Genomic DNA, 23,074 nt, shown 5'->3' with positions numbered 1-23,074 from the left:
CAAAAACTTGATTCTAGGCCTCCACTCTCTTAGCTTATTAGGACCCACCTTCTCCAAAGGATGTTGCTATATGTTGTGAGCACTGCCATGAAGATGTGGTTCTCCTCATGGCTGAAGTTGTCATTTTTTTGCCTTAATCTTGGTTTTTCATCATTGCTGCAACTAAAGCAATATGCCAAAGTCATACACACACACACACACACACACACACACACACACACACACACACACACACACACACACAACTTTTGATATAATCATCAGCACAACAATGAAAGCATGCCTACCATTATGAAGAAAAAGATAACTGACACACAAGATCCATATTCAGAGTCTTAATCTGTATAAGTAAGGTTATGATGAACTAATACTTGTACTTTCATGAACACATTCACAGTAGTAATGGAAAAGCAGTTTGTTAACAGATCTAGCCTTCTTCTACCATTTTCTTGCATTCATAGTACTGTAATTTTTCAATCAGTAGTGAAACTCAAAAATATCCCATTATGGACATATATATATATATATATATATATATATATATATATATATATATATATATATATATGATCACCTTTAGATGCCAGCTCACAGACCCGACAAAAGGAATCGAATCGCGAAAAACAACGACACAGATGACCCGACAGGGTGAGAAACCCGGGACTCGGGTAAGTGTCTTGATAGAGTGAGACTGTGGGTTTAGGTTTGGGTTATGGTTAGTGCATGTATGTATTTTGTGTTGTCGGTCTGTTGATCCATGTATGTATATATGTATATATATATATATATATATATATATATATATATATATATATATGTATATATATATATATATATATATATATATATATATATATATATATATATATATATATATATATATATATATATATATATATATATATATATATATATATATATATATATATATATATATATATATATATATATATATATATATATATATATATATATATATATATATATATATATGTTGATCCTGTAGATAACAAAGCATTTTTTGGTTAAGTCAAACTTGCCAATAATAACAGCACCAGGTCTAATGGTTGACTTTTTTTTTTTTTTAGTGGGATGTCACATCCTAGATGAAGTGGTTTTAAACCTGTGACTCACAACCCTGCTTATACTTTCCTCATTCTACTACTGACACTTCGAATGATGGCAATACCTGTGAAGGCATGATGCTGCTCTCCGAACTGGTCTGACAAGGAGAAAAAAATTAAGGTCTACCTTCTGAGTGATTCATACCTGTGGTAAGATAAAGTCATGCATTCACAGGTCTAACTGGAAAGAAATAGAAATCAAACAGGACTTTAATACATCTGTCACCCCTAACAGGTATCACCAGATCTGCCCTCCAACACAAACAGGTATGGTGACCTGCAGTATCATAGGTCTGACCAGCTGTCTGAGTGGGTTGATCAAGTTATGACGAGACGTTCAGAGTTCTATTGTAGGTATGTTATTTATTTATTTATGTATTTTTGTCATATTATACATAGTTTTAAAAATAAACTATAACAAGTTTGTGTAATTGAAGGTATTTGGTAGAAGAATTATGTTACTGAAAATATGTGTCTATAATGTTCTTATAATAATGCAAAAGAAGACTTAAACATATCTGTACACAGAACAGCATCTGTATACAAGTATGGAACATTTATGTGACAACATAATTTTGTATTTAAATACAGATGTAAATTTATGATTAAAAAATATATATTTACATTGGCACATAATTTAATTTACATCAGGGGTTACTTTAGTTAGTAGATGTAGTGCATATTGTTTTAAAAAGAAAGGATTTCCTTTGTGTAGACCAGAAAATATTGGTATGAAAACTGTATAAGACTGTCATTTCTTCCAGCATATTAGCTGCATGCACAAGACGGCTGAAATCAGTCAGGCACTACAACCTAGTCAGAGTGGAGGTTGGGAGTAGGGGATGGAGGTTGCAGTTTCAAGGGAATGACCGCATATGGTTGAGTGACAGATGACCAGTTATATTACTTCTGTATACATTACTAAACAATCCCCATAAATGCTTACACTTATTAAGCAGAAAATAAAGCACAAATTATTATCATGAAATATATATACTGAATCCAGCTGTAACACTAAATCAGTTTTGCTTAATGACAGCTGAATGGAAAGGCAGTGAAAACCCCCTTTCAATTGTGATATTTTTATGTAGAGTACAGTTTCTACCTCTGCCCGAAGAGAATTCATGGAGTATTACATAAAACTGCAAATCAGGTATGCAAACCATAATAGTTGAAAGTAGAATCTACACAGAAAGTGTATACTAAGATTACTGATCCCCCAAACAAGCTGTACACAAATATAAAAGTATATCAGATCAAAAGTATATCAGATCAATGCATCCTTAATATTTCAGCAAAGAAATAGAGGCATTATATAAGAATTCTGATGTGAATAAATTCTTAAAGAAATAAACAGGTATATTAAGCAAGTGCAACAGTAACTGGAATGCCTTGCAGAGTAGTACTAGTCAGAATGTTAAGGGAAAAAGGACATACAGGTAAACAACAATGGTCTTATGAACTTATGAATTTGCAATCTAGCTGAAAAGGAACTAGTGTACAACTGCAAACAAGAAGTAAAATTCAGAGAAATGGTTGAGGGTGCTGTTAAGTATGATTAAAGTAATAAATGCTGTATCTGTCTTTAACTGATTTTATTAATATATAACTGCCAGAGTATTTTTAAAGAATGGTAATAAAAGGACTGAAGTGCTTTCAGTACAGTACTTTATCCAAATCCATCTCAGGCAGAAATATCAAATGTATCAGCATTTGTTATGTTACTCATTAGACTTCAAATGTAAACCCCACCGAGAGTTGAGACCAATGCACTCATTGTTCCCATGTACTCATAAGCACTTCCAATGCACTTTAAGTTAAAAAAATAATACAAATAAAATTGATTGACAACAATAACTTGCAGGATGCATAGCATTATGTGTTTACTTATTGTATATATTTCTACTCTGTCTCTCCCCCTTTTCCCCATATTTCTTATTTTAATCATGGATTCCTTTGTACTTCTTTATTTTCTTTCTCTCTCATTTCTGTTCTTTTCTTCTGTAAACTAATTGTTGATGTATGACTCATATATATATATATATATATATATATATATATATATTTATAAATGACTAAATAACATCAGATTTTATAATACTCGTGACATCTTTAAGTGTTTTGAAGGACAGTAAAATATAAGATAATTTAAGTGGCAGATGGTGACAGAATTTATAGGATGAGTTTGAATGATTGTAAGATTTTTGATAAGTTAGAAAGTTTAAGTAATATGTTTTAGGGTCATGGTTACCCATAAAGTTAGTTAACAATATAGCAGTGGCGATTATTAATAACAGACGTGATAGACCCAAACCAATACATATGGGTTGTTTGCTGAACAATACCGATAATGAAGGGTTTTAAAATGGTGATAATGAAAACAACTTAAGAAATCCATTGTCCTATCTTTTACTTCATGCTTTCCAAAAATAAAGAAAATTATTGTTAAGAATTGGTATATTGGCGTGTATGCCACTCATAACTTAGTTCAGCAGTTGGGTCATAAAATTAATATTAACATTTTTATAAAAATAACACTGTCAAGGGCCATAAAATTAATAATTTTTTTTAGAAAAATAATGTCAACCTCTGGTTTGCAGAATACTTTTGCTACTTGGTTTATAAGTTTCATTTTTTTATATTTGTGAGTATGGTTGTATTTAGATTTTTTTTCAGTACACCATCATCTGTAAGTAATGATTATGTGTAGTGTATGCATGCAGCCTGGGTACTGCGTTCTAAAATTTGGATTTTACCCAGATATAGGTTCATAATTAGTTTCTAGGCTAATTGCCCTAGTGGGCCATTTTTAAGCCTAGACAATTTCCCTTCCAAACATGCAAATCAAACCAGGTCTATATTAGAACATCGAAGTTTCAGAACTTCAAATGTTCTAATATCGAACTCTATTCAGAGAACTCTGAAAATAGCGAAGCTGCAGAAAATCAAATTCTTTCCCAGGGAAAGAATTTGGTTGTCCGTTTCTGTTGCTTCGCTATTTTCAGCACTGTGGTGGAACGTTATGGGTCGGGTTCAGGTAAGTCTGCAATTGTGTGGACGTGAGGGTTAGGGCAGGTTAGGTGAGTTAGGGTTAGGGAGCGGGTCAGGTAAGTGTGCGATTGTGTGTACATGAAAGTTAGGGAGGGGTAGGTGAGTTAGGGTTAGGGCATGGGTGAGGTGAGTGCGATAGTGATGGACTTTAGGGTTAGGGTTTGGGTTAAGGCAAGTGGATAGTTAGTGGTGTATGTACAGTTTAGTGTAGGGTTTGATGTAAGATTTTAGGTGTATGTGTGTGGATTGCTGTTTGTTTGGTGTGCTTGTGTTGTGTGTATGTGTTTCAGAACAGCGAATTGTTTCCCTAGGAAAAAATTTGCTGTTCTGAATGTTCGATGTTGTCATTATTCACTGAACTGGGTTCGATATTAGAACATTCAAAGTTCTAAAACTTTGATGTTGTAATATAGACCCATCAAACCCTGCACTTTGTGTCTGTTAGGTAAACCCATTAACCATTACACCAACCATCAACCCAAGAAGATAGTCTCCACTGAGTTTTGAACTCAGATTGTTAGATTAAGACTCCTAAGTGCTAGTCATTACACCATGGAACCAGTTTATGAGAATCTATGAGAATCATAAATTAGATTGGAGACAGTTATATATTCACTTGAAATGCATTCAGCTTATCTCTGAAGATGTACAAAAATATTGCTTCACAAATACAGGGGCAAAATGCCATGCAGGAGCAATCCTTGTGACAAATGCATCTCCTATGAACCATTAGTACCAGCAAATGTGCATGTCCCCTCAAATATCTGTCCAAGTGTACAGAATTTAAACATGAAAGTCATTGTTCCATGGCAAGGCAAGCCCACTCTTCGCATTCTGAATCAGTGGTTCAGCTATCAAGTGTCCTTTCCAGCATCATATTATATTCTTTCCTTGGAAGACCAAGGATGTTGATCCCTTGAAAACTAGAACACATATATTTGTCCACTTTAACACTGATGACCAATATCCTGCTATGGCATTTCAGAGGTTGTCCTCTATTAGATTCACTGGACATATGCCATGCATGCCATGGTGTACACTTTTAAAAATAATGTATTTACTGCAACAAAATGTTCTAGACTTTTATATTAGAATAGACCCTAGCATATTCACCATGGTTTATGGTTAGAAATTATTTAACTTTGCTAAATGTATTTTCCATGAAGATGATGATAATGATTTTCCATTTCAGCATTGTTTTTTTTTTTGGAAGTACTGGAAAACTGGATTATCCAGAAAAATACAGTGTCTGTTGTAAGGAAGGGGTTACTCTTGGAAGTGTGCTGCATTCCCAAAGTTGCAGTACAGGTTGGTATATATTTTCATAAATCCTAATTATGCCTTTGCTATCCTGACCTTTCTCTTGACATTATGAGTAAGTATGTAGTTAAAACTCAGACACCAGTGGTGGGGTATAATAAGAGTGATTTTGCTGCTACTCAGAGCCCTTCATTTCAGGGGGTCCCAAGGCTGGCTACATATTATACTGCCATCAAGCGTTTTGTTAAAGTGCTTGCTTTTTGTTTTTCTTTAAAAGCACACTTCTTTTTTCACCAGCCATACACTTTTCACACATGTGCAACACCGGAAAGGTCACATGAACATAGAATAGCATTAACATACGAGGTTGGGAATCACTGAAACAAGTTAGTTGTTCAAAATACAGATCACTGTTGCAGTAGCCTAAGCTATGTGTTGTAACCTCCCCCCACTGCATGACTGGTCAGCTTTCGGGTGTCTTTCATGTGCTCCAAGTGTCAGTAGCTGAAGAAGAGCACAATAAAAAGATAGTTGAAAAGGATATTGCAAGAGATCTTGTTTGCCACCAATGAGAGCTCAATTGGTGGAACCAGATGAACTGCTGGTTGGCTAGTGATCCTTCAAGGATGTACAGATACATTCCCTTTTGTGGAAAAACTTCCTTTAAACATAATTGTATGGGAAAACTTATGTTTGTCTGACTGACATATTGTGTTTAGCTAGAAAACATTTTTTTTTTGGGAATGTCATTGCATATGTAAAAGAATTTTCAAGTAAATACTTGTTTAAAAAAAAATTAGTTTTAACTGAAATTTTAGTCAGCGCTTCAGTGTTTGTGTGTTTTGGGGCAGGAACCTGTGGGGGCACTGTCGGTTGTTACTTAACCACCACTTATTCTCAACTTTACCTTTTATTGACTTGTTAGTGCTCTGCTATTCGTGTTCGAGAGCTCTTTCTTAGCCAACAAATGGAGCAACCTCCTGTCTCCATGGTTTTACCTTCCGTTTTTCTCAAGGAGAAGAAATTTATTAGAGATTTTTATGGTGTGAAACCAGCTCATGTTTTGCTTCACTCACTGGTGGTTGATGTTGCTTGTTCTTCTCAGATTACTAATTTTTTGTCCTGGTTCTTTTCAGGTATCAAATGCAGCCACCAAAGATCAAGTATGACCGCATCCTCTGCAGTATTAAGGATGCCCTTGGTGGACAAGGAAGAACCTCTCTTGTTGGTCTCAGAGACAGTGACAGGTGCAGGTTCTTCACTTAGCTGAGATAGTGAACCTATTCCTGGTACTAGTATGCCTTCTTTGAGTTGGTCATTTTCTACGGAGACTCCCAGGGAAAATGAATGTAGAGAGAAAACCTTCCCATCTCTTGTTTCCATTTCTATGGACTGAGAAGATTTACTGGAATTTACTAAAGCACTCATCAGTGCACTTTCCTTGCTTTCTTGTTCTTTGGATAAGAAAAGAAAAAGAAAAAATTCCATTGCTTTCTGACTTGGATTTTGAGTGAAAAAAGCAAGCATTGCAGGGCAATGGCTATACTTAAGGGATTTCTAATAGGGTCATAGGATCATGGGATCATAAGAGGTTACTAGGCTGATGGTCCTGGATACTTCTTAAGCCTAGCCATTCATGCCCCACTTTTCACAATTGTCAATGCCCACAGGCTAGAATGGCTTTGATATATGCCTGTGCCTTAGGTCATCTACAAACTACCCTTGTACAAAATGGCTACAGGCAACAAGTCAGGGGTGAGTTTGTGATTTCCCATTCACTGGTCCCAGTTGTGTTTGAATAGGCTTAGGGAACAGCTATGTTTCACATGGATGGTGAGTCTGGTCCAGAGAAGACATAATCTCTGAAATACATACTTGTCGCTCCAATGTGTTTTGTTTATGTTACAGGCAAGGTTTAGATCTTTAGATTGGATAATTCTAGTAATGTTTGTTTTTTTTAGATGTGTAGCAGATCTATCAGTACTGAATCAGAAATTGCCTCATATGTTAAAAATAGATTGCCCCTCAATTTGACCATTCTGATTACAAGGATAATATGGTTTCAGGTTTCCCTTTTAAAGATTTAACTTTTTATGAAATTTGATTTCAGATGAAACATTTTTTTTTCAGTGGGATCAGAATGAAATTCCCATGATACAGAAAGTGTATAATTATTTGTTACAGTAGTGATATCCCACCTATGATGCAGAGGGTAACAGGACTGACAAGAAACAGAGTACAAAGGATTAGTCCAGATAAAATCACTTTAGCTAGCAGATCTAGCAGACTGTTTTTTTCCCCTGCATAAGTTCCCATTTTACCATAAAACTAACCAACTCTGCTGATTCTGACGGTGCACATTGCAGCAATGCTGCATATTCTAAGCCAGACCTGTACAGAGTGATGTCAAAGGGAACAAGTTATTTTTAATGACAGAGAAGAAATAGGAAGGTCAAAAATTGAGATGTAGGTGCCAATATGTAAGCCCCCTGTCCAAAAACAGTATGTTGTATGTAACAATATTCCAATTTTTATATGGCTTTTGTCTCTTTGAACAAAACCTGCTGTAGAGTGTGTTTTGCCTTTAATTAATTTGTTTTTTCATTGCACTTAAGAATGAATAAATCCATCAATAGGCCTGGATTCTGCAAAATATTGCATTATAGTAATATATTTTTACAACCTCCAGAAACGTTGAGGGGGTGGACATTTCTAAGGTCAGTATAGTCTGCATTATATGGAGTGATGATCAACACTTTCTTATCTTTGGCATCTGCTATCCACTCATGCAAATTGCTGTGATACAGTGTTGTCTGTAAGATCAGATTGTAAAGGATGTCTGCATTTATGTAAAAGCTGTTTCTTTTTCTGACTTAGTGCAGAAGACTAAAGCTCTGTCTTTGTAATGAGCTGCTCCCTGTGCCAGGGGTTCAGGGTCTGAATCTTCTCACCTTCATTTATTTACTGTGTTAACATGTGGGAACTTGAGTGAGTCACTTAACCAGATAGTGATTTGTAGAACATGAGCCAGTGTCTTTAATGATCTCTTGGACTGCATGCCTAATAACTAACTTAACTATGAACTGGTGGTTGTTTTTTGGCAGCCATTTCTGATTAGATTGCTGACCAAGTTCAGGAAATGTTATGGCAATATCATCAGCATACCAATTTTTAATGCAGTATAAGTCATTTATATTCAGGTGCAGCATTTGTAGATGAAGCTCTGGGATGTAAAGTTGTTTTCTAAAATCAACATATGCATTAGTAATAGTTCCATTTAATGTGAAGTTATTAAGATGACTTTTATTTCTGAAAATATTGTGCATATTGTCATAGCATATGTTCTAAAGTGGTTAATACTTCTTGCACTTTCATCACAAATGCTCTTCTATTTAATTTAAAATGTGCTATATGTGACTGGTATTATGCTGTGAAGCTCATGATGAAGCTCACGATCTTTATACAGTCTTATGTAGCTCATCTAATGCTTCCAGTAAAGTACGTATCATGTATTTCTTCCTAACAATAAGGGATGTGTACAGTCAACAAAGTAGCTGTAACTAATGGAGGGTGTGTGGCACTATCTGTAGATGAAAATACCATATGATTTTTTTTAAATAGTGTGTAATTTAGCTTTGTAACATTAGTGTGCATGTGTATATGTGTGAGGTAAGCTGGAGTACTTTACTATAACTATTTTGTGTTTATGTGAAACAAATTTGAAATATTTTGCTTTAGTCATTATTATTGTTATTAGACTTTGACACAGATATCAGAGAAGGATGCAATGAATCACGTAGCAATAATTGATGGTTCTGGGGATGTCTGCAGACAAAATTGACTGATCCTGCTGAGCTGTTAAAGTTAAAAAGTCAATAGTTTGTCCTTGCATGACTGATGTGTATTTGTATAAAGCAAATTTGAATACTTTACTATTTTCAGTTTTATTGCCAATCAGGCATGTCATATTTGCACAGTCAATAAAATGGCTAAATGGATAAATACCAATATTGGTGGATTATAATGACAGTAGTTTGAGTCTAAGTGGCTTTTTATGTTTGAAATGTTCTGAAATGGGTACTTTTTATCATTATTGGCTAATAAATTTTGTTTTACTGCTCATTGGAAAAATGTTCAAAAGTGTAAATGTAAAACACTAAAAATGTTGCTGTATTAAACAAGAAATATCATTTAAAACAATTAAGAATGTGAACCCAAAAGGACACATGCATTATGCATGGTCTTAAAAATGTGTGCGTGCATGTGTGTGAAGGTGTCCAAGGTCCATTTAATACACCACTGTCCAGCACTTTCAATATTTACAGCCAGATCTCACCGCACTTACCACAGCAGAATTTTTTTAATTGCTAGAGTTAGTCCTTCCATAAAATGGACCTAGTCCCTTAAGATACTTCAGGCTCTGGTTCATGAAAGGGCAACATGTCCAGGGAATTTCAGAACACTTTAAGCTGTTTTTTCTATCTCCAAAAGATGTCCAGCTGATATCAATATTTCTTTTTACAGGCTGTGAGCAGCCATAGCATTGCCCATTCTTCTTGCATCACTCTGTGTGATTTGATGGTTTGCAAGGACCTATTTCAAACAATCGAAAAATAATTCTCCAAACTACGCACACACACACACACACACGCACGCACGCATGCACGCGTGCACGCACGCACGCATGCACGCACACACACGCGCGCGCACACACGCACACACATGCACACACACGCACACACAGACACGCACACACCCTTGGGCCTTTACTTCTCCAAAGGTTATAGTTGCTGCCTTCCTGCTGTCTCTTTAAACATCACTCAAACCTAAGCAGTTCCTGCTAGCATTACACTGAAGGCTTCTTTCCTTGACATGATATTACCCTCAGCACTGCTATTTACAAGCAAGTACTGGAGTAAATGGCATGAATGAATACTTGTAGTATATGAAAAAAAAAACTTTTTTCTGAAGGTAGGGTTGAAATCATCCTGCAAAGATCTGTCAGCTACACTGCCTGCTATCACAAATCAGCAGTAAGTGATAATCAGGAAACTTTTGAATATCACACCCCAACGAATCCAAAACATATAACATTCAGGTCTGATGTCATGACTGTAAAGTTAGTAAACGACCATTCTCACATGGTAAACTGGTACCAAGTGCACTTTTGAGTTCAGAGTTCAGAATGGACAATGTATGCCTAACAGAAAAGTCCACCATCAAATTATGTCTAACAGAAGAGTTCATTAACAGTTACCATTTGGGTTCTGAATATGTAGACCAATACATTCAGTTATACCTTTCTACCTGTCTCCATAATATTTTGCATGAGAGGGGATGTCACCCAATTGAACTGGTAAGTGGTACTTATCAATTTACTCAATCATCACACCCACAGTCTGCAAGAGTACGCAAAACAGCTGGTTGGTGCATAAGCATATGCAACATGCTTTCCTTTCTCTGACATGTAGTTACATTAACACGACCCTCCCATCTACTGACAAAATGTCAGCTCTATTGCACTGAAGCAAGAACTTGTGAGTATCACCCACACAGTCCTGCCTTGATGGGTAACTCTGTGGTAGGAGAGAGACCACAATTGACTAAGTAAAGGTTCTAGAACCAGCACTGTTTATAAAGACAAGATGTACAATATCTAGTTGGCTCTTCTCAATCTGGCCTATAATCTCTTCCTAATTACCCAGTTGTGAGCTGATTTTCCATGACCCAGGAGCTTGTTATGAGGAACTTCTTTATCTTAATCTTTTTCCTGCTTACCACGTAACTGGAATTACATCTGTCCCCATTTTGTGCATGAAGAACACGTGGAAACTATATGCAGCTTTGGGGGCTGCCATTGACTGAGCTCCATGAGACAATTGCCCTCCAGGCACTTCTTGAAGATCACCATCCCAGTCCTGACTCCAGGGTCACAGTATCCCTATACTGAGCAGGGCTGTGTTATTCATGATACTAAATATTAGGAGGACCAGTGTTGATCATTTTGGGGCAATTCTTCTACAATAAATCACCAGATTCAGATGTTATTGTTGTAAGGATCACATACATTTTACCACTTGATCTGGAGATTCTGCATGCATGGAAGCATGCACACACCTCCCATTGGCGATAAATGTGGAGTTTACAAGGCTGCAGTGGGGTAGAAGATGGTTAGGACATACTCCCTGGCAACAGTATGATGCTGTAGCAACTTCCTCAATCTCCTCACCATCCATGGACATGGGTAGACTTGAAGATGGAGTAAACAAAGGTGGATCAAGCAGACCCAGTGAATGAATTAGAAGCTGCTAGCTGATGATCAAATGTGGAAAAGGAGAAAGGGGGTCAACAAAACACTCAAGCCCCTCCTCCATGTCACAGTCTTAGACCCAGAACTAAGCTTTTCTTTGAAATTTTTCTTATGTAAATAACTAATACATTTTGTACTTAAACCTTTTAGTTTTATATTTTCCATACTTCTACTGGGAAATAAACTGATAGTTTAGAATACGGAGATGTAAAAAGGTATTCTTTGATGACAGCTAGAATTGTGCTAAAGCATCTCCACCTCATAAGAAGATCTGAAACTATTTAATGAGTTAATGCAGACAAATATTTAAAAATGCAGTAAAATGTCTAAAAGAAATATGCATATATTGTAAAAATTGCAAATGGAAGTATTTTTCCTACTAACACATTTGAGAAATATAGCTGTGTATTCATGACTAAGATAATTCATATAAGTAATTTGCCATTAGCTGACTTTTTAAATATTTTATTGACACTTCCTGGGTTAATGTCAGAGATTCACAGTATACCGCATTACTGTGAGTGTTTCTTTTAGCAGTATAATAGCTGCATTTTACTTATTTTTTTTTTCATATATATGGCATTAAGTCCCTCATTTAAAGTATGGTAAAGGCCATTCACATAAGAAAGAATTCTTAAGTGACATTTTATAGCTGAGTTAACAAAGAGTCTGATAAGGTGACTGCTCTAAATAATTCAAAATTAAAATGTCAAGCACATAAAGTAAATTCAAATATAATTGTTTAAATTTAAATAACATAATGAAATTTCTCCATGATTACCATCACTGCATAAAGCAGAAAGCATCTGCCATGCTACTATCTGGAATACATATCATAAGAGAGAAAAGAAAAATGAGTGGAAAAATATTATGCACATAGAACTATAGTTATGTATAAAAAGAATCTGTTTATAAACTGTACTATTATATGTTTATTACAAATTAAAGTAGGAGGTAATTTAAATGGATAGTTTAAAAACAGAAAATTATTTTATGATTTTTTATCAGATACATAATTTAACACAAATTATTGATTTTCCTGCAAGCTTAGACACAGCATTGGATTTATTACTGATTAATATAACTGATAAAATAATTAATGTAAAAGAGTTTTCTCGCTTGGTAACACAAACCATATAGGGTTTGAATTTAATAATGCAAAGAATTTTCATTTGGAAGATAAACCAATGAACTATTGAACTAGAAGTAAGGGTGCAAAAACAACTTTAGAACACCACAACTCAGTGACGAGCCTCGAGCTTTATCATAAGCAGACAAACACAAAAATACTAAGTAAGAAGAAAAAGTTTAACATATGAAGGTGTTTTAAGAGTGAATCCTCTAAAAAGAGCTTATAGTTTGGTTAAGAGAAGACTGAAAGCATCTTTAAGTACTGCTAAATATAAGTTTGAATGACATTTACTGTTTCTTGCCTCTACTAAAACATTTTACTCATTTGTTAATCAGTCTAAGGGAAGTGTTAAATCTCTAGGTCCTATACTATACATTGGAATGATTTCCCATGCAGGGTAGCATCTGGCTAATGGGTTCAATAAATATTTTCTGGCTGGGAATACAATTGGTGAAGAGGATATCCCTGGCTCGAGTAATAAGATTCATCAGTGACATGTGTGCCTAGAGATCAGTTTGGATGTGGTTAGTTCATCTTTGAGATGCATATGATAGAATAGTGGGATCAGACCTGATAATTTTCCTGGATTATTTTGGTTGCCTGGAATATATATATAACAACAATTGTTACACCTTTTTAAATATGATGTTATTATATGGTACTGTCCCCACTAGTTGTAAGCTTGCTGATGGTATTCACAAAGGTGGAACTAGGGATAAACTTACCAACTACAGACCAGTAAGTCAATGTGTTTTTATCAATATTGAACAATGTATTACAAGTCCATTCAAGGGACATTTCACAACATGGCTGTAATCATTATGGATCAGGGACTCTCTGTAGTGGTGGTATACTTCGATATATCAATGTCCTTTGACACTATACCTCATAATATCCTTATAATAACAATGTGGAAACAAGCAATGAATCCTTATGTTATTCACTGGGTTGCTAATTGATGACCAAGAAATATCAAAAAGTGAAAATTGAGAATTATTGATCTGGTTGGGCCAATGTAGTTGAATATTGTGTTTTCGTTAATCCCAAAGACTGCAAATATATGGATGGATAAAAATGCAGATGACTTAAAAATTGGAAGTGTGATTACAACATCTCAAGATCTTACCAGATTTAATCAGTATCTAAACCAGGCTATTCTGTGATTGAACCAAAATGGGGTAAAAGGTAACAAGTAAAAATGTGGTGTTCTGTGTTTTGGTTGAGGTGCTGTTAATGTTAACATGAAATTAGGGATCAATGACTTACAGAGACTTACTTAGAATATCCAATAATCATGGTATTATTGTTAGCAATACATTTAAATTTAGGTCTAATGCTCAGAAAATTAAAAACATGTCTATTCATGTTGTCAGTTGAATTCTAAAAAGTTTTGATTTGGGGAGTAAAGAAGTTATTAAGAAGCTGTTTATAGTTTATGTTCATCCGATAATAGAATATAATATTTTGTTTTGCTGATATAATAAGGGCAATTTATTATTATTATTATTATTATTATTATTTATTTTTATTTATTTTGTTTTACATTTGTTGACTGGGATAGTCTGACTGGATGCATGTCCATTTTCAGCGGAGGCCCAGGGAGAAAAGCTCCAAGGGTAAGCAGATACAGCATTACATAATACCTGCATTACATATTACAAACAGACTATTTACAGAGATTACATAAGTAAGCAAGTTAAACAAGTTCCACAGGTTACAGTTAATCCTGAGCGCAAGTCAGGATTAAATTAAATTACACAGTAAACTGGTTAGAAGATTGTTACACATTCTAGAGAGAGTTAGCCAGGCTTGATACATTGACATAGCCAAGTGACAAATGTTGTTTGAGTCTAGTTTTAAATTGACCTAAGGTGGAAAGTAAGGTAATATCAGCTGGAAGAGAGTTCCAGGATCTACTTACAGAGTTTGCAAAGAGAGAATCACCATCTGTGTTATTAATTTTGCTAGTCTGAATTAGTAGTTTGTTAGAGGATCGAAGTGGTCTAGGATTGTTATAGGGGGTGATAATATTTTTAAGTGCAGGAGTATTGTCCAGATTATAGAGGATTTTATAGGCCATAATCAGTTGGTTATACTGGATTAGGCTGGGTAGTTCAAGCCACCCAAGCTGATTTAGATTGATGCAATGATGTGTCCTAAAAGGCAGCCCAGTGGCAAACCTGGCAATGTGGTTGTAGCAAATTGAGAGTTTGTTAAGGACAGTCTTGTTTAAATTCGAGAGTAGAGGGGATGCATACAGAAGGGTTGAAAGAAGGTGAGAGTGAGCTATGGCAATTTTAGCTGGAGGAGTTAGGAAGGCTTTTATTCTGTAAAGTGACCCTAGTTTTTTATTGATGGTTTTGATAGTGTGGTTAACATGTAGGTCAAATTTTAGATTATTGTCTATGATGACACCTAATAGTTTTGTAGAGGGGTCAGGGGAGATTATTGTGCCATCATTTGATTTTATGGTAAAGGTGAAAGCGGTAGACCTACGTGTTGGTGAAAATAACAGCATTTTAGTTTTTTTTGGGATTTAGGATCAGATGATGTTCAGAAAGCCAGTTTTCTATCGTATTAAAGGTGGTCTGGGTAGCTGACCATAACTCTACTGGAGATGTGGCTGAGCAAATAAGAGTAGAGTCATCAGCATATTGGATACAGCTGACTTTTGGGATGACAGTATAAAGATTGTTAATGAAGATGGAGAACAGCAAGGGCCCTAGTATAGAGCCTTGTGGTACTCCAAGGGTGTTAGGTAGAAGGTTAGAGAGTTTGTTCTGCCAGAGGACAGCCTGCTGTCAACCATTCAGGTAGGATTGAAACCATTGAAGGGCTCTAGTATCTAGACAGAATGTTTGCAGGGTGTGGATTAAAAGTTGGTGATCAACCATATCAAATGCCTTGGAAAGATCCAAGAAGAGGGCTGAGGATATATAATTATTGTTGCGATTATGGTGTATGGTGTTGGTAAAGGCTAGGAGGGCTAAAGTAGTGCTGTGATGAGGACGGAAGCCATGCTGACTGTCTGCCATAAGGTGATTCTGGATTAGGTGGTGCATGAGTTGTCTATGAATACATTTTTCCATAATTTTTGCAAGTGGAGAGAGTATAGCTATTGGCCTATAATTGGAGAATTCAGTACAGCTGCCTCCTTTGTGAAGTGGGATTACATAGGATATTTTCCAGATGGTGGGAATTTTAGCTTCTACTATGGTTTGACTGATTAGTATTGAGACGGGGTAAGCAATAGCATCAGCTGATTTTTGTAGGTACTCGGCAGGGAGTTGATCAGCAGAAAGTGTAGTGGGTTTTAATTTTTTGATCAAGGTACGGATAAGTGAAGTGGTGACTGGTTGGAAGCTGAACGCGAGTAGGTTTCTAGGGGTGCTGCTTTCAGGACCAGGGGAGCTAGTAGTTAGTTGGCTAGCTAGGGCTTGAATTGTCTCAGTAAAGAATTGGTTAAAACTATCAGAAACATCTTCAGGGGTTTTATCAATAGTAGCAGCAGGGATTGGGGTTGAAGTTTGTCCAGGATGTAGTAGATTATTTAAACCTGCCCAAAACTTCTGAGGGTTATTTTGATTTACTGTCTGTAAATTACAGTAGTATTGTTTTTTGTCTTGTAAAATTGATTTTTTGGTTTCGTTCCTGGATTGCCTGTATTTAATGTGATCTTGAGGGTCTTTAGAAGAATGCCATAAAGTCCATGCTTTGTTTCTAAGGGTAATTTTGAGTTTAGACTCTTTAGAAAGCCATGGCACAGTTTTTGCCTTGGTTCTCTTTGAACGAACAGGTGCATGCAAATCAACGATCTCAAGGAATTTGTTGTTAAAGTATGCTACTGCTTTCTCTAAGGGGAGGTGTTTTAGAATAGACCAATTACATGAGTTTAGTTCTTGTTGGAATTTGGCAGGGTCAAGGTTTTTATTGTTTCTAACCTTTCTGAGTAAGGGTTGTTGGGAATTAATGGTTTTGTGCTTAATTACATATGTGAGAAGGTGATCGCTTAGGCCATCAAGGAGGGTACCAGAGGTGTACAGTTGGGGGTGACTATTTATGAGTACCAAGTCAAGTATACTTTCTTTTTGGTTGGGTTTACCTATCCTGGTAGGGTTGGATATAATTTGTGTAAATGCATGCAGGTTAATATGGGTGGTTGGGGATTCTGAGGAACAGGTGCCCCAGTCTATGTTAAAGTCTCCAAGTAGTAGGGTTTCATGGGGGTAGTGACATGATAGTCAGTGCAAGATATCATCAAATGCAGATATATTGTTACACGGGGAATGTACATACAAATTATATTAATGCATTTATTTTTATTAAGTTGCAATTTGGTGGCAAGAATCTGTGAGTTATTAATCTGAGGTGGTTGTATTACATCTATGGTGACATTCAACTCATATTTATAGAGTACAGCTACCCCACCCCCCTTCCTCGAAGCATGATCCAGCCTGTGTATGTTGTACCCAGGTGGTAACACTTCTTTGTCTTTAGTGTTAGGTTTTAACCAGGTTTCAGATAAACAGAGAATGTCAGGGGAGTGGACATCCAGAAGTGCATGCAATTCATGTACCTTGTTATTAATGTTTCTAATATTGAGATGACAGACTAGGAGAGAGTTAGTTGGCCTATTAATTGTAGGTTTGTAGCTTAGATTGCAAGTAGATGGGGTATGTGTATCTGAAGTGAGTGAGCCAGGGTTGGGGTGAATATCACCACCAAGTATTAGGTTGAGTCTATACTTGGTGATGAACTTCAGGAATTTGTTTATTAGTTTGTGGTAGTGTTTGGATCTAGAGCTTATGTGCCTGGGGTTTAGATGCTGATAGACTGAACAAGATGTTGGATAGGATCTGGTACTGTAAGTATGGTTGAAGGTGGAAGGATTTACAGCTGGGGTGATAGTATGGCCTTTTGGGACCTGAAATCCTGTGAGAAACTGGTTTTCATACAAGGTAAGGAGGTATGGTGCGAACAAGAGGGGTAGTAAAGATGAGTATATCATTATCTGTGATTCAGCTAGTGAGTTAAGGAACTGTTTTACCTGGTGATGCAACACCAGAAGATAGAGTGGTGAGGTAAAGGTACTGGAAGGGGGATGGGAGAATGCCAGATGAAAGCTAATAGGTGCTATTAAAATGTAGGTAGACGAATGGGGGTGGGTGGAATTATCCCAGATGAAAGCAGATAGGATCTAGAAAGTGGGGGAGTGGCTATAGTACTATAAATTTAGAGGTACTGGGGGTGGGAGGGAATTGGGGGCAGGGAGGGGAGCGATGAGAGCCCGAGCGTAGTGAGGGCGAACGTAGCAGGGCTATTGCAGTTTACAAGGTTTCCTAAGGTGTCCTAAAGCTATAAGGTAAGTATTATAGCTCTTAATGTAAGAGTCAATTTACTTAAGTTTCAGGGGAAGGAGGCAAACACTCAAGTAGAAAAAAAGAGCCCTATGACTGACCAATATGGTGATCTGCTTAATTACACAGCACTGTAAATGAAAGCTTAACAAATGCTTTTTCTGTGTGCAACCTACTCTGTTTAAATGATGGGAGAAACTGATTGCAGTCCTGTAGACACCATTTTGTAGGGAACTGTAGAGTTCAACTAGGAAAAGAGAAAATCAGAGATTCTAGGGTAGGCATGAAGGCAACAACATGCAGTTATTTTATAATAATGCATTCAAAGGTTTGGTGGGGGGTAAAGTAGCATACTTCAGAAAGAACTAAGATTTATAGCTAAGAAACCTAAGCAAGAGAGCAATGCAGTAAATATACACTTGCCAAATTTTAAAAATATACCAGAAAAACGAAATCAATTGTTCACAATTGTACAACTGGAAAATTGCCAGTAAAAGCACTTCAGGTATAGCTAGCCCAAGTTATTCAAGTCATAAAAGCACTTCTTCAATGTGTGTGTGCAATTTAAACATTAAAAACACATGCAGCAAGTAGGAGCTCTGATTATACACTTTCTCTATGTACAGGTTCAGTTTAAACACAAATATTACCACAGTAATTCAGTAAAGTCACTAGCTACTTATAGAGCCTCTGAAAAAAAAATAGAGCAGCCTGTGCAGAATCAGAATTTAGCAGCAGGTCATTCAGTTACACAAAAACTCCATACACTGAAGAAACTTACTCTGAGTCAGACCAGGTCAGCCAAGGGGGGAAGAGAGAGGGAAATCCTAAGCACCTAGATTTGAAAATGATGCCTGTACTGAATTGTAGCAGTTTAACCTGTTTGAGGAAGGGGGCGGGGGCAGTAGGAGTGGTTACTGGGAATACCCTGATTTACTCAAGACACCACACCAGAGGTAAGTTGAATGTAAGGGCCTAAAATCTGCACTCAACACTGTGTTATTTGCACTCAGTACTTTAATTTTAATGTTACTTGCACTCAGCACTGTAATTTCACTTATGCTTAGCAGGAAAGACAGACCAACAGTACACAATATTGGGAATTTTTACAAGGGTTACTTGTTCAAATGCCAGGTTGTTGCAGTTTACAAGGTTTCCTAAGGTGTCCTAAAGCTATAAGGTAAGCATTATAGCTCTTAATGTAACAGTCAATTTACTTAAGTTACAGGGGAAGGAGGCAAACACTCAAGTAGAAAAAAAGAGCCCTATTTATTATTATAATTATTATTATTATTATTATTACTTTAACCTACATCCTTAGGCATAAAAATGATATCTCAATTCCCCCATATACAGATTTGTACGTATCAACAAACACTTCAACCCAGTATCATTCCAAAATGAACTAAGTGCCTGTGACTGGAACCCTTTAAAAACTCTACCACTTGAAGAGGCTGTCAATTATCTAAACTCTAAATTCCTATCTATCCTTGACAGGCATGCACCCAATAGGTCCATCAGAATGAAGGCCAAACCAGCCCCCTGGCTTTCCAAAGAAACCATACAAAAAATCTTACTTAGGAATAAATCCTGGGCTAAGTGGAGAGCTAACAAATATATTTCTGATCAACAAATTTTTAAGCAACTAAGAAATAATAAAAAAAAGGCAATACTCATGGATAAAAAGAACTACTACTGTAAACTACAGCAAAATCATCAAAACAACCCCCAGAAGTTCTGGTCTAGTATCAATAAACTCCTTTCTCCAGGGCACTCTCGTACACCTACCCCACTTCAGGCAGACCCAGATACCCCCCATCAAACTGCCAATGCCTTCAACTCCTTCTTTACAGAAACCATACAAGCACTAGCTAGTCAACTTACTCCAGACAACTCAAGCCTTCCCACCTCAATACCCAGAACTCTACCAGCATTCTATATGCAACCAATATCTACCACTCTCATCTACAAACTCATTCAAAAACTTAAGCCTTGTACTCCTTCTGCCAACCAGCTACCTTCTGAATACCTCCAAAAAGCAGCCAAAGTAATTTCCTATCCCATATCCATCCTCATAGACAGAACCATTAAGGAAGGAATCATTCCAGACATCTAGAAAATCTCCCATATTATCCCCCTTCACAAAGGTGGTAAATCAAATGATTACTCTAACTACCAACCAATAGCTCTTTTATCACCGTTAGCAAAAATCATGGAAAAATGTGTTCACCAACAACTTTTAAACCATTTAACTCAAAATAACACAATAGCTAAGTGCCAGCATGGTTTTAGGCCATCACATAGCACCACTACCACCCTGTTATCCTTTACAGATGTTATAAATAGAAATTGCAATAACAACAGCCTCTCATCTGCACTCTTTATTGACCTCTCAAAAGCTTTTGACATGGTAAACCATACCCTTCTTATCAACATTCTTGAATCCTTTTCCCTTGACTCTCTGGCTATTAAATGGTTCATGTCCTACCTAACCAATAGACAACAAGCAGTTCTCTGGGAAAATAATATATCATCCCTTCTACCAGTCACCCTCGGAGTCCCTCAAGGCTTTATTCTAGGCCCACTTCTTTTTTCTCTTTTTATTAACGACCTCCATGTAGCAATCCCACAAGCCACCTGGATTCAATATGCAGAGGATTCAGCATTAATATACTCGGCAAGTTCCCCATCTTAACTACATTCTCTGACTCAGAATGTATTCAACACAGTTGAAACATAGTTCACAAAATGTTGCCTCCTTCTCAATGCTAAAAAAAACAAGCTCCTTCACTTTACACCCACCAGTAAGTCCTCCCCTATAGATTTCTCTGTCATTTCCAATAATTGCACAACCATATACCCCGACTCTACCATCAAGTTGTTAGGAATTACTATTGACAATAACCTTACGTTTGATATCCACATAAATAATACCATAAAAACTGTCAACAGAAAAATAGGCTCCTTATATCGAATCAAAACTTTCCTAACTCCAATAGCCAGAACCAAGATTGCACACTCTCATTTAATTTCAACTCTTCTATATGCCTGTCCCATATGCACTAACCTCAAAAAAAAATAACCTTGTCAAACTAGCTCATGCCTACAACAGCATTGCCAAATTTGCCACTAGCAATCCCTTTAGAACTCACCACTGTTTAAATCTAATGCAGCTAGGCTGGCTTGAACTTCAAAACCATCTGAATATCTCCCAACTAACCATTGCCCACAAGATATTTTATCAACCTAACAGCACTCCTATACTATCTAATCTCATAATCCCCTATAAAAATCTAAACTCCCTATGCTCTTCTAGCAAACTTCTAGCTAGCATAACCAAGACTAACAACACGGCTGGTGATTCCCTGTTTTCTAACACAGTGGGAAAAAACTGGAACCTACTCCCCAACGAACTTACGTCACTTTCTTCCTTGCCTCTCTTTAAACAAAACCTCAAAAGACACCTTAAAACACACTGGTTATGCCCCTGCAGTAACCCTGACTAACTTTCTGGTTTTGCTAATATTATTTCCGCCTCCTACTATATATTCCAAACTCTAATGCATACTTTTTGAAGCAGAACAGGAACTGGTGAACACAATGGAACATACTGGTGGAATCTATCCTGTTGATTATCACAAATCATTCTTATTTTCATAATTTTATCATACCCATTTGTCACTTTTATTTGTGTAAATAATTTAACACATACTATTGTCACTTTTATATTAGTGTAAATACCATCTTTTATCTCCATTTTTTAATCACTGCTTCTTGTATTTTTTATTGAACTACTTTCATTTACTAAGTATCAACTATGATTTGCATCATTTGTATTGTATTTCAAATTTATAATCAAATTGTTTACTACTGGAGCTTTTCTCCCCGGGCCTCTACTGAAAATGGAAATATATCCAGTTAGACTAGCCCGGTTAACAAATGTAAAATAAAAAAATAAAAATAAAATATTATTGTTACTGGAAGGCATACAGCATAAGGTCACAAACAGAATACCAGAAATTAATGACAATTCACATCAATCTAGATCTGAGTCTAGGTCTCTTTTCTATTAGTTAATTGGTATTTCAGGGGTAAATTAAGTTAGCTTTTTGAAGCATTAATGAATAAAGAGCTGCATCTTGTGCTAAACATTGAGTTCTTGGATATGAGTAAAAGTACATATGATAGCACTTAAAGTAGAACTGTTTTGAGATCTAGATATCTAAGTCAATTCATGGTTAAACTATGAAACAGGTTGCCATTGTTCATTAGACAATCAAGTTCACTATTTCTGTTTAGAAAACAACTTGACACATGGATGGACTTTAGAATCTTTACATTTATTGTAGGTCTTGGATTTTAATTGGCTCTTAGCTCTAATACAATATAATAGATCTATTGAGCTACCTTTTGTAAGGTGGGAATCTCCATCCGAGAAGTCCCATTATCAATGGAGTACAACAGCCATAATTCCAAAATAAAGACCATAATAAGTAACAGACATATTCATAATGGTAAGAATTTATGTAATATATTCTTAAAAGCAATAATTTTGCTATTCCATGGCCATGAGATCACATATTTTCCAAAATGCAGTGGATACACAGGAGTTTTACTGTTTAAGAATTATGAAGCAGGATGCTTTCCTAAACATGCTCAATACACAACTACAAAACTATGCTATTGTCTTAATATTGCTGCTATGGGAAGACAAGTAGAAAGCTAATGGCTAAGAAAATTGAATATCTGTGGCAAATAGGACTTAGTAACTTCAATACTACAGCATTACATAAAATCAGAAAACGATGCATGTTCTCATTAAATGAGATATGTGCGGCTT

This window comes from Protopterus annectens, chromosome 2.part2 (genome assembly GCF_019279795.1).
Source record: "Protopterus annectens isolate FY-2018-M chromosome 2.part2, PAN1.0, whole genome shotgun sequence".
NCBI classification, from domain to species: domain Eukaryota; kingdom Metazoa; phylum Chordata; order Ceratodontiformes; family Protopteridae; genus Protopterus; species Protopterus annectens.
This window is presented reverse-complemented; position numbering follows the sequence as displayed.